Source organism: Cygnus olor, chromosome 27 (assembly GCF_009769625.2).
Source record: "Cygnus olor isolate bCygOlo1 chromosome 27, bCygOlo1.pri.v2, whole genome shotgun sequence".
In the NCBI taxonomy this organism is placed as follows: Eukaryota; Metazoa; Chordata; class Aves; order Anseriformes; family Anatidae; genus Cygnus; species Cygnus olor.
In genome coordinates, this window is record NC_049195.1 from 4,197,734 (window position 1) to 4,212,535 (window position 14,802).

The 14,802-nt window shown below is 41.2% G+C and overlaps 1 long non-coding RNA gene across 1 annotated transcript; it reads right to left on the minus strand.

Moving 5' to 3' along the window:
- Window positions 1-356: 356 nt before the first annotated feature.
- LOC121060337 lies at window positions 357-10,594 on the minus strand. The gene is made up of 3 exons (XR_005814787.1): window positions 10,358-10,594; window positions 1,284-1,439; window positions 357-777 (listed from the first exon to the last, which is right to left on the minus strand). It is a non-coding gene; the product is annotated as an uncharacterized LOC121060337 (long non-coding RNA).
- Between the last annotated feature and the right edge of the window lie 4,208 nt (window positions 10,595-14,802).

Here is a 14,802-nt window from a genome sequence, read left to right on the forward strand (position 1 = left end):
GGAAATAGTTATTACTGAAATAAAACTGATTTTAAGTTTTTTTTCTAAATTTCTTATTTTATGGATCTTACAATAAAACTACCAAATAGCTTAATCATATACTTAAAGGGCTAGAACAAGCTAATAAAAAGGAAGCATATTGTGATAGATGGGAAAAAAACAATGCCAGCAATCTGCAGTTTAAAAGCTAGAGTAGTAAAAAGGCTTAAGCATCACATTTATGGGACAGGTTCACCATGGGTACAAATTACACACCTCTATTGGAGATCCTAGTGCTAAACTGAGTTGAACCAGATGCAAATTTACCCATAGGGCGATTCTGTTGTTCCCACAGATGCAAATTAACAACAGCAGATTTCATAAAAGATTAAAAAAAATAGTTTGACTGATATTTCTGTCCAGATCAGAAGCTGGGGGTGATGGAAGAAAATGGCTTGAATACATGGAATTGACTAACCTTGCCATCTCTACAGTTATGTTTTGTGCAGCATTGCCCTGCTCACCTTTATGGTATCTTTTAGCATGTCAGTCACTTATCAATCTCTCCTCCCTCCTGTGACGCCTTGTGCTATTGCTAGGTCCTGGCACAGCTCTCCTGCTTGGTGCAATTGTGCAAGGCAGTTCAGAGGGCACGTAATCTTACTGCTGTGAGCTGCCCTCTCTTCACTCCCTGTAGCTGTGTATGCAGTTCAGTTCCCCACGTACTGAGGGAGACAATACTTCAGCCCAAATTCCCCTCAGTGACAGATGTCTCATTCTTCAGTCTCCTCACAGAGCCTTAAAACAAAATATTGCCATTGATATATCCTTGCAAATGTTCTGGTCTGGAGTTAAAAAACATACAAGCAGCTCATGAATATTAGGACCAAATCAATTCATTTAGCATTTTATGCATTTCATCTTTGATCATGGTATTTCTGCTATAAGGGTATTCAAATTAAATCAAAGCAAAAAAGAGATAAAAGCTAGCTGACTTTAGTTGATCCAACCGTCCAGGGAAAAAGTACATATTACTGCATCTGGGTTACTGATGAAGGAAGAGAGAACACAAAGTAGAAGAAGGCTCTGCAGGACTACATGGTTGTAATTCATCCCTGTGCAATAGTCCAAGGCAACACACACATCACTCTGGTCTCACCTAAGACCTGTGTACTTGATGAGGATAACGCCTCGGGGAACTACTCTCACCATGCACAAGATGTTGCCAAATGCAAACAGCGAAAAATGCAAGCAGTGTGATGTACTGCATCAGTTATTGTCATCTGAACTCTTACTGGTCCTACCTGCCTGAAATGCCAAAGTGCTCAGGGTCACGTCACCACATCAGGTTGTCTGCAATGAAGCACCACTTCTCTCCAAAGTAGCTGGAGTTACTACGAGCTATTCCATAACCACTCTACCTCAGGCCAGCGAGGATTCTTCCTTCCTCACCTTCTTTTCTGCAAGTAAAACCACAGCATCAGACCAGCATCTCCTTAAACATGCAATGGCAGACTTTGCAAAAGCACAAGAGCTGGGATTCCAGTGCTGCTCTGCTGCACCAAAGATTCGTGGTATGGTTTCAGAGCCTTAATATCTCCCTTCCTCTAGTTTCCCATCTGTTTACAGCACCTGGTTATCTAAAGTGCTTATGAAGATTAACCACTAAGAAGGACGGGAACTGTACAGCTCTAAACAAAACAATGAAAATTTTACAGACATGAATATTTGCACTGTAAACCTGGCTCTTAATGACACGGCAAGCAAGGGAAAAGAAAAAAATGAGGCTATATACTTGATAGCAAAATCACAATCAACGAACATAACGCATTTAAAAATCAAATGCAGCTCTCGTGGCAGGTCATAAGTTAGATGCTGCCATTATACAGTCAACAGTTTAAAGTGACAAATAGATTTCAGAAAAGTCATACCAAATTCACAGAGAATTCACAAAGCAACAGGAACTAGAAGTAAAACAGAGTGCTTGCTGCAAATCACTCACTTGTCCCCAAAGTCAAAGCACTAAACTCCTTTCAATGTTATCAGAAATTTAACAGCTCAAATTTCCTGTGATTGTGCCTACAGTTAAATAGATAAGAAAAAATATATCCAATGTGGCACATCCCAAGGATAAATTCTAACTATTTTCTTCAATTTTTGACTCTTCACTGTCAAACAAGCAACTCTTTTCCCTAGCCTCACAACACCTGGTCAAGGAAAGGCCACACTTAACAGCTCTCCTCCTCACTGGCTGTTAGAGAAGATGCTCGTACAAGGCCCACGCAGCGACTATTAAAGGACGCAGAGGCAAGCAAAAAAATTATATAGTCAGTCTTGCTAAATTAGTTTACCTAAAATTGTATGTGTGAGTGATTTTAATCAAAATCTAATTTCCCCTCTTTTTAGAGTAACTGAAATGAGATTTTTCTAATTTACTTTTCGCGGTTCAAGTTTCTCATAATTCTTCTATGGTAGTGACAGCACCGTGAAAAGCGTCTGCTGCTACAAAGCATTAAAAAAAATTAGATTTTCAAATTGATGTGCTAAATTAAAAATGTTTAATGTTTCTCATCAAAGGCACAGGAGTATGCATAAGGCCTTCAGTACAGTTAGAGGCACAAGACTTTTTCATCTGTTTCTTTAATTCACATCCCAAGGCAACTCTGCTGTGAAAATTAACAAGCTACAAGCAAAGAAAGTGTTGTAAAATAGTGTCTTCAGAGAAACTACCTTTTAATTTCTTCCCCTCCCCATTGCTGGTCTGACCTTAAGGACGTCATAAGAAAAATAGATGCTATGTTCTGCTTCTTACTGACTTTAGATGGAGTTTTACTGGGTTCTTTCAGAGCATCTGAGACTCTGGGCAATTTTAATTCTCTGGGCTGGACTTGCTAATTCCCACGTTTTAGGAAATCAAATTATTCCTGCAAATTGAATAAAATTATTATTACATTCAAGTCTAGGCTCCTGACCTTGGTGGCTGCCTGTGAAGTGGTTCATAGTTGGGATGGGAATATTTGAATTGCTGCTGCCTTATTTGTGTTTTAGAAGCTTCTGAAGTGTTACATGCTAGGAGAAAAATTCCGAGGTACCGCCGACTGCTCAGCCTGGCTTGTGCTGTTGTGCAACACAAGAAGCTTGGAAACATGGAGCAAGCTGGCGGTTGACCCTGTGGATTTACGCTTGGTCTCCTGCTGAGCAGAGCCAATTTAACGAGGAAATGAAGATTCTCAGTGAAACGACTCCACATATATGGCTCCTAACTTTACCACATTGCTTTAAAGCATGCTTTCCTTCCACACTAAGCAAATCGGTCAAATGCCAGCGATGCCTACTGGCCCTTCATTCAACCATAGCTTTTATGCAATCACAGCGCTCATTACCAAGATACTGAACGTGCTTTTCACTTTATTTGCATAAATATAATTGCTTTGATGATTAAAATGCATTTTTTTCTGCCTAGGTCAGGCATGAACAAAGCCTTCTGGTGAGACAAGTGCAGCCAAAGAAAGCGCTATGCATTTCTCAAGCCCCAACTGCATACGAATGAGAAAAAGACTGCTTTATTGTTTCATGTCATCCTCAAACACCTGGCAACTTGGTAAAGAAACGTACAGAGAGATCAGATACCGTATACAATATATGAAGGCACTGGGCTGTGGTCTGCTCCTGTGCCCTTCAGATCTGCAAGAGTAGGGAATTTGTCAAGAAAAAGTAGTGGGGATGCTCCTAAGAAATTGACTGTACCCTATGCTAGAGAACTGCCCCATTTCCGCCCCCCCCCTTCCCCCCCCCAAGATTTTAGGAAACCATTCTTTCCCCCTATCCAGTGATCACTTCAAACCTGAGCATGCAGATGGTACAAGCTTGGAGTCTCTCCACTCCATTAAGATTCGTCAGCTGCCACCAAAGATGCAGAGCCTGGACACACAGCACCTCTCCCCAGCTGGGCCACCATTAAACTCAGCCATTCTCCATCCCTCCCTTCTGCTGGATTACTAGGAAAATTACATTTGCTTGAGGGAATGAAATACAAAAGGGGATGCTATGACTAGCATTTACCATCTATTCCTAGCCACAAACATGAATAAAATATTAGACTACTAGGTTAATAGTTTATTCAAATACGCAATTCCTATCTTAAAAGCAGCTCCTTAATTTAAACTCTTTAAACTCTTGATTCCAAATTCTGTGCAAACCCAAGGCAGCTCAGCACAGCTTATCTGATTCAGAGAGAGGGAGGGAAGGAAATACATGCACACACACACTCTTTATGCCATTCACAATCTGCATACAGCATATCCTCCTGCTGGTAATAATTCTAATCTACTCATGTAAAAACTCCTGAATTTGTGTTATCCTTCAGCAGGATGAGATAAAAATAAGACATGCCAGACACGCGTTTCATAGAGCAGCAGAACAGATTCACACCCACTGATCCGGAAACCGAAAAGTTTTGATGACAGAGAAAGGTTGAATGGACCAAGACGTCTTCTGCCGCCTTCTCTGCCTATGATCACCAGCATTTTGTGGGTGGTTGGAAGAGGCTGTATGTGGGGGGCACCTTCAGTGCTAATAGGTTCAGAATAAGCATCAATGATTACATTCAAAACAGCACCTGAAGATAATTTGAAAGGTGTAGTAGCAGAAAATTAAACCCTGTAAAATACTGTCTGGCAAATTAAAAGACATAATTGATTATATTATCTCATTTTTAAAATTAAGTGTTGCTAATTGCCAGAGACAGTATTTATTTGGTACAGCCTCTGTATCTAACTAGCTGATCTAACTTTACATTACTGACATGCAACTGAGCCAAAGTTGCTAAATGTTTCCTCCTTTTGCCCACCATTTGTTCCCTGGATACACCAAGCAGGCATAAGGTGCTCTCTGACCTTTCTGCAATTCCCATACGCAACAGAAAAACTCCTGTGTGCAGAGATGTCAAAGGCTTAAACGTCCTAAAACTTTTGCAAGTTCACCAAAAGGCATTAATCTGGTGCTCAGGCCTGGGTTCTGATGGAGAGCTGCTCACACGCTCATCACAAACCGGTCCTGTGCAGCTCTAAACCACATCTATTTTTTTAGAGAGCTGGGATTCAATAATTGCTATCCAAAGACATTTTATAAATAAAACAGGAGTCAGGCTATTTCAATACTGCATTCTTATTCCCCCGGTACATTTGGAAGAACGTACAAAGCAATTTGCACCAAAACTGAAAAAGAATCCGGATATTTTGGTCACCAGGCCCAGAAATGCAAGACCAGCGAATGGTTTGAGCTCCACCTCGTGCAGGTTTCACTCATCCCAAAGACGTATGGAATTTCTCCATCCATCATGCATTTGTGCCAACACAGATAATGTTTCCAACTGCTGAATTCACTAATTAATATCCTGAACTAGGCTCATTATGTGTTCAGTGTACACTAGGGTTCCTTTGAAAGACTGGAAAAGAAAGAAAAGGGATTCCCTAGAGGACAATAGCCAGCCAGGAGGACATTATCTGTTCCTACATAGCATCTCCCTAGTGAACAAGTATCTGCTGCTTTCTGTGTCCAAACCAGGAGCACCCCAAACTAAGGAAATCAATTGTTGACATATGAGAAGAAATATGGATTAAGTTTATAACTGTGTTTAGAGCACCGGGGGATGAATTAGCCTAATTGGTGTATTAGTCTCAGTTACACAGAGTAATCACCACAGGCTGCCTCTGTTTTCATTAGAAATTTAATTAAGTTTATCAATGTTTGGCTTCTTTGGCCTTGTTTTCCACCATCTCCACAGGCATTCCTGTCTTTAATCAATATTTTTAGTGTGGTGGGAGGGGAAAGTTGTTGTTGTGTCAGGAGAAAAACTGTAGTAAAAAACCAAGTCTGTCCTTTCATACGTCAAAGCAGAGAAATCAAGGATCTACTTGCAGCCTCTGCTGCCCAAATAGTGCATTGCTGATTCACTGAGAGGACATCAAGACTTCAAGCATCAAATTCTAAGGGCATACCTACACTGACCATGACCATTTCTAGGAGCACCTCAAAACCAGACACATTAGTTCAGGCACAGCCCATTCTAACACATCTGCCCAGCCCAGAACATAGACACTGCGAAGACCAAACCCTGAATGAAGGCAGGTACTTTTGATGTTGCCCACGTACATTAAGCCATCTTGATCTTTCCTGACTATCTTCTCAGTCTAGCACTTGAAGGACCTGCTGCTTTGTGTTTTCATGCACATTGATCTGCCACAAGCCAAGCAAGCCCAGACCGCAGGGACGTCAGGCCAATGCACCGGCAGATTTGAACTGCAGCTAATAAAGCTACATACTGCCAGCAACAACTCTAACCCTGCCCTCCCACCCTAAACCTAAACACTAAAGATTATGAACGCTAGACTAATGAGCTGAAGGCCTGGTTTTAATCTATAGAGGCTGGTGGATGAAAAATAAGGTTTACAGCCAGTTTTTGTCAAATGGAACAACCCCTGACACTCTGCAACGTAAAGCAACAGAGGCTCTGGTGCATCTTCTACCACAGTCACTGGGTATGCTGGCATCAGGGGGACTTGTCTCATCAGTTAGTGGAAGTCTTCTCCCTTTATCACTACAACTTGAAACAGAAAACAAATACTTAACATTGCTTAACGTTTGTCATTAGAGCAAGAGGCTGCAACAGTGGCTGCATGCCCTCCTGCATTGTCTAAATTAATCCACTGAGGGATATTGAATCACTTAATCATGGCAGAAACTTACTGCTTTGGAAAGGCACGCTTTCCCTTCATTAGATTTAATATATTTCTCATTATACAAATCTGCCAGTGCAACAATAAGTCTTGTTCATAAATCAGTTTGCCCTTTTGCTTCGCAGTCTCAGAGAACTTTCATCAAACAAGACATAAATGGGACCTGTAAGACAGGAGGTCAGAGCAGCCTTAACCAGATATTAATATCTATTCATTAAGTTTATTTTAATAGCCCATTTTAATAGCCTCTGTAAAACAATTATGGGTCCTTCTTTTCTCCCCCCCTTCATGTTGGTATTTTTATACCTCAAAAATAAAAGGGAAGAAATGAATAATTAGATTATTGGTTTTTATTATTTGTATTATAGTAGAATCTAGAAAGGTTGAAAAGGTTTTTGGCCTCCTTGTGTTTGGTGCTGCACATTAAAGCTGGTCGATTACCATTCTAAACTCATTTCTTAGTATTTTAATGAAAGTTTTCTGAGAGACTTCTAGTAAAAAAAATTGTATTTCAATGCAACATCATTTGGCAGTTTCCAACAGCACTTCTGTTCATGCATATATAAAAAGATGACTGCACTTGCTCATAGCTTTTTCAGTAAGATATATACCTGTATTTTGTTTCATGACAGCATATCAGTTATTCTACAACATCTGGGACCAAGGCATTATGAATCACAACACAACTGCACCCTGAAACATCATATTGGCTTATACAATAAGCACCTTGAGTTAATTCTTCACTGGTAATACAACGACAGGTAAGTTCTCAACAAAAACAAGAAAGTTAAGGAGGTGTGAATTTAATTCTTCAGGAATTACTGCCACAATCCCAAGTGCTTCTTTATAAGGTTATTGCTTACATTCTGCCCCAAATCCAGACCAATCCATCTTTATTCTTATTTATGTTTCATTAAGAGCTAGCATCTCCCCAAAGAGTCTGAGCCCATTGCTCTAGATGCAATATCTGAACACAGTAAGAAACTCTCCCAGGCCTGAAGGCACACTGACACACACACATGCGCTATTGCTGAATTTTTGTTCTTTCAGGAAACCGGCCTAAGACCAGAAAACTGCAGGTGGGGAGCTTGGCGGTGCTGCTCCTGTCATTCTCTCCAGCTGATCCAGATCTGGGGAAGAACCAGGGACTGCACCCAGCCCTTCTGGATGCCAGTCAGGAGTCATTTCCACAAAATAAATGTGCTGTGAATTTAAGCTTAAGTCCACACATGGACTCCTGCTGGCTATATCTCAACACACAAGCAAATGCCAAGACAAAGGATTAATTTTCACTTTTTGGCCATCGTTAATGCTTCGTTGCATAAGCTACTCTTGTCACAGTCTGCTGAGACGCCATCTCCCCCACCTATTTCTCTCAATTCCTACATTTCCCAGGAAAAAAAAAAAAATCCCTTATTTATCTCAACCTTTCTCTGTTATGCATGAACAAGTTATGGGTTGCTTCCATCTTCATGAGTCATTTATCTCTAGATTTACTGCCCAACTCCATCTACTCACTCTCTCTCCCACACTCAATACACAGAACGCGTTTCCTCCCCGGGAGGACTACGCACTAAACCTGCCCGGTGTTAGTAATAAGTCTGACAAATAGCTCTGTCCCTCTGACCTATTCCCTGGTGTTATATCCTAAGCCAATTAAGATGTAAGATCTCAAGAAAGCTCGCACTGGTGCAGCTCATAGGCAAATGGTCTCACACTCCACTTCTTCAGAGGAGCCTTAGTGAAGCTGTGTACGAGCTCCCTGTATTTCTACCTCCACATTAGAAAGTCAGTGTATAACAGGTCACTTCGGCACACAAGATGCCACAACTACTGGGAGACATTCCACAAGCTTCATTCATATCACGTGGAATTGTATTAGAACAAATCAAAAGGACCTTTTGGCTTCATAAACACATACATGATGGGTATTTAAGGGAAAAGACTTCTTTCAGGCACAACAGCAGTAGTTATTACTCATCCATTTTTTTCCCTGTTTTTCTTCTTTTTACTTATCCTCTCTTCATCACTTATTGAAGAATAACTTACTATTCCAAAGTCTGTGGAAGTATCTTACACATCCACATGCTTGAAATACCTGAAGCACCTCATTTTCTACCATTACACCACCTACACAGCATCATCCTTTGCATTCCACATATGCTTTCAGGTTTCCATTTTCTTACTCCTGCCTCTGGTTCGTGGCTCTCCATTTGCTCAGCAGCTGCAATTCCTCACTCTCAGAAGCACTTTATATGAAGCTGGTACTTATGGACAGGAAAAAATATCTAGTGCATCATTTTACATGTCTCCCTCAGAGTTCAAGGGTGCCCCATTACATTTCAGTAAAGGAAAATATTTAGGACAGCCTCCATCTTCCATTTCTTGCCCTTACTCCTTACTTTCAAGGATTTAGCATTGATAGCTTCATGTTCAAGACTTAAGAGCTTTTTAATCATCTCAAGGCTTAATACTCCATTTCCAAGATTTGTTTTGAAAGTTCATTATTAGCTTTGCAAAAAACAAACAAAAACAAAAAAACTCTTAAAAAGTATTCCAAGATGCACATGCACACATTTCTAGCTCTTCAGAAGCTCTGCAGCCTTACAGTATGTGCTACTGCTGCTTTTACTAAAAGATCATCAGTTCCCAAGGTGGTTCTTCCTTTTCACACCAGTCATATTCTCATCTCTTCCAATTCCTGGCTTTATAATATAGTTTTCCTACACATTTTGAACACATTCTCCCCCCCATCCCTTCTTTTTTTAACCCCTAGGTTAAGTCTGTTGCTGGTGTACTAAAGGGTTAACAAAATGGTAGCAGAAATAATTATTTGATAACCAGTGTCTTTTAGTGGGGACATTAAGTATGACCTGATGGCTTCCATTGTACAAGGAAGGGGAATGAAGGGGGAGATGAGGGGAGGAACTGAGTTGCAGTTTTGATCACAAGTCAGAAGCCATGTTCTGCTGTCAAAGGCCTTGTTAGAGAAGTGATCACAAAGGAATAAAAGGGTGGGAGTACAAAAAATCTCCCTTGCTCAGAAATGTTTTGTATATTAAGTGACAGTTTGAAATGTTACACAGAAGATGCTTGACTGAATCTTGCATTATCTTTTTATTTTGGTTCTAATAGAAAGGCTGGTGAGTGGAACATCCCAATGACCCTAGCATTAGTTACCAGATCATGAATTTAAGGCTTGTAGTTCTAATTAAAAACAATTAGACAGGACATAGTAAATACACAGTACATGAATGCTCAGTCTTTTCTGGGACTACTCAGGATAATTCAGACTCCAACAGAGAGAGGTGTTGACTTGTACACCTCTCCCTTTCTAATGATAAAACAATACCACCTGGATCTTTATTAGAGACTCTATATGCTCCACTCACATTAATAACAATGGAAAAAAAAATAACAATTTCCTTGGAACAGGAGTAAAAATCCACCTTTCTTGAGAATGGAACCCATACAGATGGAGTACGAAAGTGGAGAGGAGCTTCCTACTAGAACCATTCACCACCACGCTCCAAACACCTAAGAACATATTTCCCCAAAGCATTGGACAACTGTTTTTAGGGTGTGAAGGGTCACAGATGAAACATTAAGCACTCCCAACAGTCAGAAACTTCTCTAGTTACCTTACAGTTCAATCAGTCATCGGCAATGATTCCAGGGGTGTACAAGAGCCAAGCTGTTCTTCTCAAGAATTGTGGACAATGGTGAATAATGCCTGTTTGTGGCTTGTTTTTGATGTCCTACTACTATAGCTATTTTTGTCCTTTACGAATGTGGTAGCAATTTAGTAATCTATTGACTTGACTTTATTTTTTCCATAAACATACTGCCTGCCGGATACATAATTCAAATTCACATATAAACTGTGAGCTGTTTGCTTTAGCAACAGCTATAATTTAAGTGTAACCTCAGCAGAAAGCCATTCTGTGCCATCTCCCTGTAAAGTGTAATTTAGTCTAGATATGCAATCTTCCTCTCTGCCATTCTAATAGGGGAGCTTGTTTGCTAAATAATCATCATAGAGTTTTGCTCAAAGCACCAGTTTTTACACAGAGTTGGGCTTTCTCCCCTTCTTCTTTTCTCTGCCACATATAAATGTTGCCAGGCTAAATGAATGCTCTTTAGAAAGCTATTACTGCCATGTAGTTTTCATTTGAAAATGTCACAATAAAGCAATGTTCTTTGATGCTGAGAAGTATGCCATGTTGGAGTATGATAAAAACAACAAATAAAATAAAATAATACATCAGAACGATCCAAAGGGCAAACAAAGACACTTTTTAAAGCCTGGGGTTTTTTCCCCCTTTCTCTGCACCCTCTTGGTGCTTGACAGAAGCCCGAGCACACGCCTCAGGACCAGCCCTAACAGCACCATTTGGCCGCTCTTTGGGATGTGGGCATCCCCCAGCTCCATGTGGCAGGCAGGGGCAGCTCAAGGCAGCCAAGGACCAAACCCCTAAGGGCAAGAATCCGGAGACACTGTGTCCATTGGGATCACATTGAGGTGGGACTCAGAGCTTGTGCTTAAAACCCCTTTTTCCTTCTTCCACACGAGAGGAGAGGCACCAGCACACACTCTGCCCACACTGCTTCTCCACAGCGTCGTCCAAAGCACACTGAATAACCCAAGAAAAAATGGCCACAACAATAAACCCCCGCCCCAGGGCGGAGAGCAGTGCTTGGACATGGCTGCTTAGGGTGAGGGACAGCTTTGTGGGTTTGAGGGCTTCTGGGCGCTGAAGGAAGGGGTTTCTGAGGGAAAATGTGCCTAACTGAGCAGGCTTATGTTTTATTTTTAAGGTGAAATAATCTAGTGTATGGCATCAATGTAGTGTTGGAGCTGCATAGGAGCTGCCACTGTCCAACAGGGAAATGGCGGCTGGTTGAGTAAGGGGCCTGAGACCTGTGCTGGGCCTGCAGCCCCTGATAATTAATGTCTTAAGTATCCTCATTGTTATTTAAGTTGTGTGCTTCAGAAAAGGGGGAGTAATTCAAGCACTCAGAAATGAGGGAAGGGGTAAGGAGAAAAGCTGCCACTTCTTGTGTGAGTCAAAGGGCATCTTGCAAAGGGGGTTTCTCTGATCAACGGAGGGTCCTGAAGCAGCTCAGGGTGGAGGGATGGGTTTGTGGTGTGCCTCGGTAAGGGTCTGCAGCGGTAGTGCCCGGTTGTGTTTCTTCTCATTCTTCGAGGTGGTTTGATAAGTAGCAACAAAAATAATGGGCTCAGGAGCTGTGGGATCTCAGCTGGCTGGAAAACTGGCTCCTGCTTAAAAAGTAGAGTGTCTGGATACTATTAAAATAGAATTTATGGATGCGGTGTGTTATGGCTGAGGTACTGTGTAGTGTGGCTCCAGGGCATCTTTAATCCTGAAGTTCTCAGGGTGCTAAATGAGGCCAAGGAGGCTCTGCTTGAGAGATAAGTCTTATTCAAATTTCTTACTTTCTTCCTTCCGAGGAAGGGAATAATCTTTTTCTGCTTATATTCTGAAAGAAGTAGGAGGCTTTGCTGTATCAATTTCTAAAGCTGAGTACTGTTGGCAACCTTTTAGCAGCAGAGCTATGCAGGTGGCTTGTGTGGAGGGGAGAGGGAAGAAAACCCCTCAAAACAACCTTGAAAATCTACTGTCAATACAAAGGTTATACAACTCAAAGGCTATGCAACAGGGATTTTGAGTTACTCAAATGTCTAAGCTGACTATTGAAAAGCTTGTTGTGCCAAAGACTGCAGAAAGATGCTACCTTTTCCTGGTGTCCTGGGAATAGTAAAGATTGTAAGAGCTCATTTCTCTATCTGATATTTCCTGACCTTTGCAGCCTACTCTATATGAACAGAAAAGATCAAGCTAAAGACGTGGAAGAGCTCTCAGATGAGCAGGTTATTTAGTCTAAAAATCCTGTCACATCTGAGCTTTATCTCATGCTTTAATATAGCTCCAAGCTTGACTTTGTCACTCTGATTTTACCTGTCCTTTTTGTTTTGCTAGCCCTAATTGACCCAGAGTCTATGACAGTGCTTGAAAGGGAAAAAAAAGTGTTTGATTTTTGCTGGGTTTTGCCACTTCAGCCTATGGAGAAGTGATTTAAAGCAGGACAATCTGCAATAGAAGTGGCTGGGGAAAGACTTCTATCATTGTGGAAATCCCCTAGTTTAATGGGGCAGGAGGAACTCAGAAATGAGAACCCCAAAATACTTGAAAAGCCACCGAGGACTCAAATGTAACTGCTGATAAAAATATATGTACATAGTGGTTTCCTTTTGGCTGGTTCTTAGTTCACTTGAAAGTAAAAGTGAAATTCAAAGCTCTCATAAGAAAAACCAATGTGTTTCTGTGGGTAAATGGCAATATTATGACTTCAATAAAAGTATTTCATCTAGAAGTATAGCTGGTATGTCAATATTAGCGTAATGTTCCAAAACTGTTCACAGGCAGTGTTTCAGAACATAAACAATGTCCAATGTGAATGTTTTGTTAAGGCAAAGTAAGCCATTCCTTTAGCATATAGCTCTGTCCAAGCCCCTCTTCAGACAGTAGAAATGTGTTGGCGTAAAACATTTTCAGCTGTTTCCAGTTAACACTCGTCACCACAGCACTGCCTATGTAGTGGATGGGAATAAATAGAGAGCCGTGGCTCACAGTGGCTCCTTAGCTTCACATTGATGTGTGACTCCTACAGAGCATGGTTCTTGTTTATGTGCACTGAGTAGGCTTGTGTCTTGCTCAGAGCAGATGGGTCTCCAATGAACCAGAGGAAGCCTGTACATCAGGGAGGATGGATCAGTTGTGAATCTCTTTTAGAAGAAAAGAAGATGGCAAGTAATGGCCTTGTTTGGGTTTGAGCACTGTCTCAGTCACTATTTCTGTAGGAACACATGCAAAGGGATAAAGGGAGGCGATGTGCTCAGTGTGCAGGAACAAAGGGTCAGGCTGCTGAGGTTCAGATTTTCCTCTGTGCAGATTTTAGCAATATCAAAAATCTCATTTCTGCAACTTCAGTAATGTTAGTTTATACAAGTTTACCTAGTGCTGCTACCTTTACTATTTTCTTTCATCCGATTGTATAACTTCTGTTAGAAGCACGTTATTGCTTCAAGACATGATGCAGAAAACATACCTTCCTGCTTGTCATGGGCATCTCTCCTGTGTCTGTCAGCTGTGGGTGCCTCCCATCTGGACTCTGTTCTCTCCACTCTGCCATGAGCCTAAGCTGCCTGTCCCCTAACACAAGGCTGTGACCCTCTGTTCAGGGGGAACAATGCTGTTACACCGGGGGTCTCCTGTTGGCTTGTTAAGAGAAGTGTTGTCTTCAATTGCTTTTAAGTAACACACTGTTAAGCTGAGATTTTTCCTGTTTTCTCCTAGCCAATATATCACTCGCTCTTGTCTTCTGTTATCAGCTTTGACTTCTCCTGGCATTACAGCTGGCTTGCTCCTTTCAGTGTTGGCCAGGAAAGGGAGTGAGGAAGGTGGGGGCTCCAGCTGTGCTGCTGAAGCTGCGTGAGGAATTTGTCATTGTTAGAGACAGTTTTATATTTCCTTAATGCAGTTAGCTGTTCAGATGCTGGTGGGGCCATTTGTCTTATTTAGTAAGGCTTTAGCTCTGTGCATGTAACATAGATTCACCTCTAGGATGACGCTTATGGGTGTTTCATGCTTTTCACCATAGGCTTTGTAGCTGACTAGTTAGGATTTAATGCTACCAACGTCAATAATCGTAAAACTAAGCTGAGTAATGGCACTGATAACTTTTGGCTCCTTCAAGCAGCATGATGGCTAGTAACTGCATCTCCTATCCTTGTAGGCATTACAATAATGATAGTACATGGATATTTTACTTCATTGTTATTGGTAGCGAATAACAGTAAACAGAAAAGGCTGTAATACTTGAGTCTAGGAAAAGAGGGATGTCTAGTCTTAGCTGTTCTAGTTGTCATAGAACAAAGGATCTAATTTTGACTATTACAGTGCTGGAACTGCATTGGTATCTCAGATTTATGCTCTTCAAATCTCCCTGGCTTACCTAAATCACACTGGTGTACTTGAAATAGCCCAGCAAGGTATTACTACGA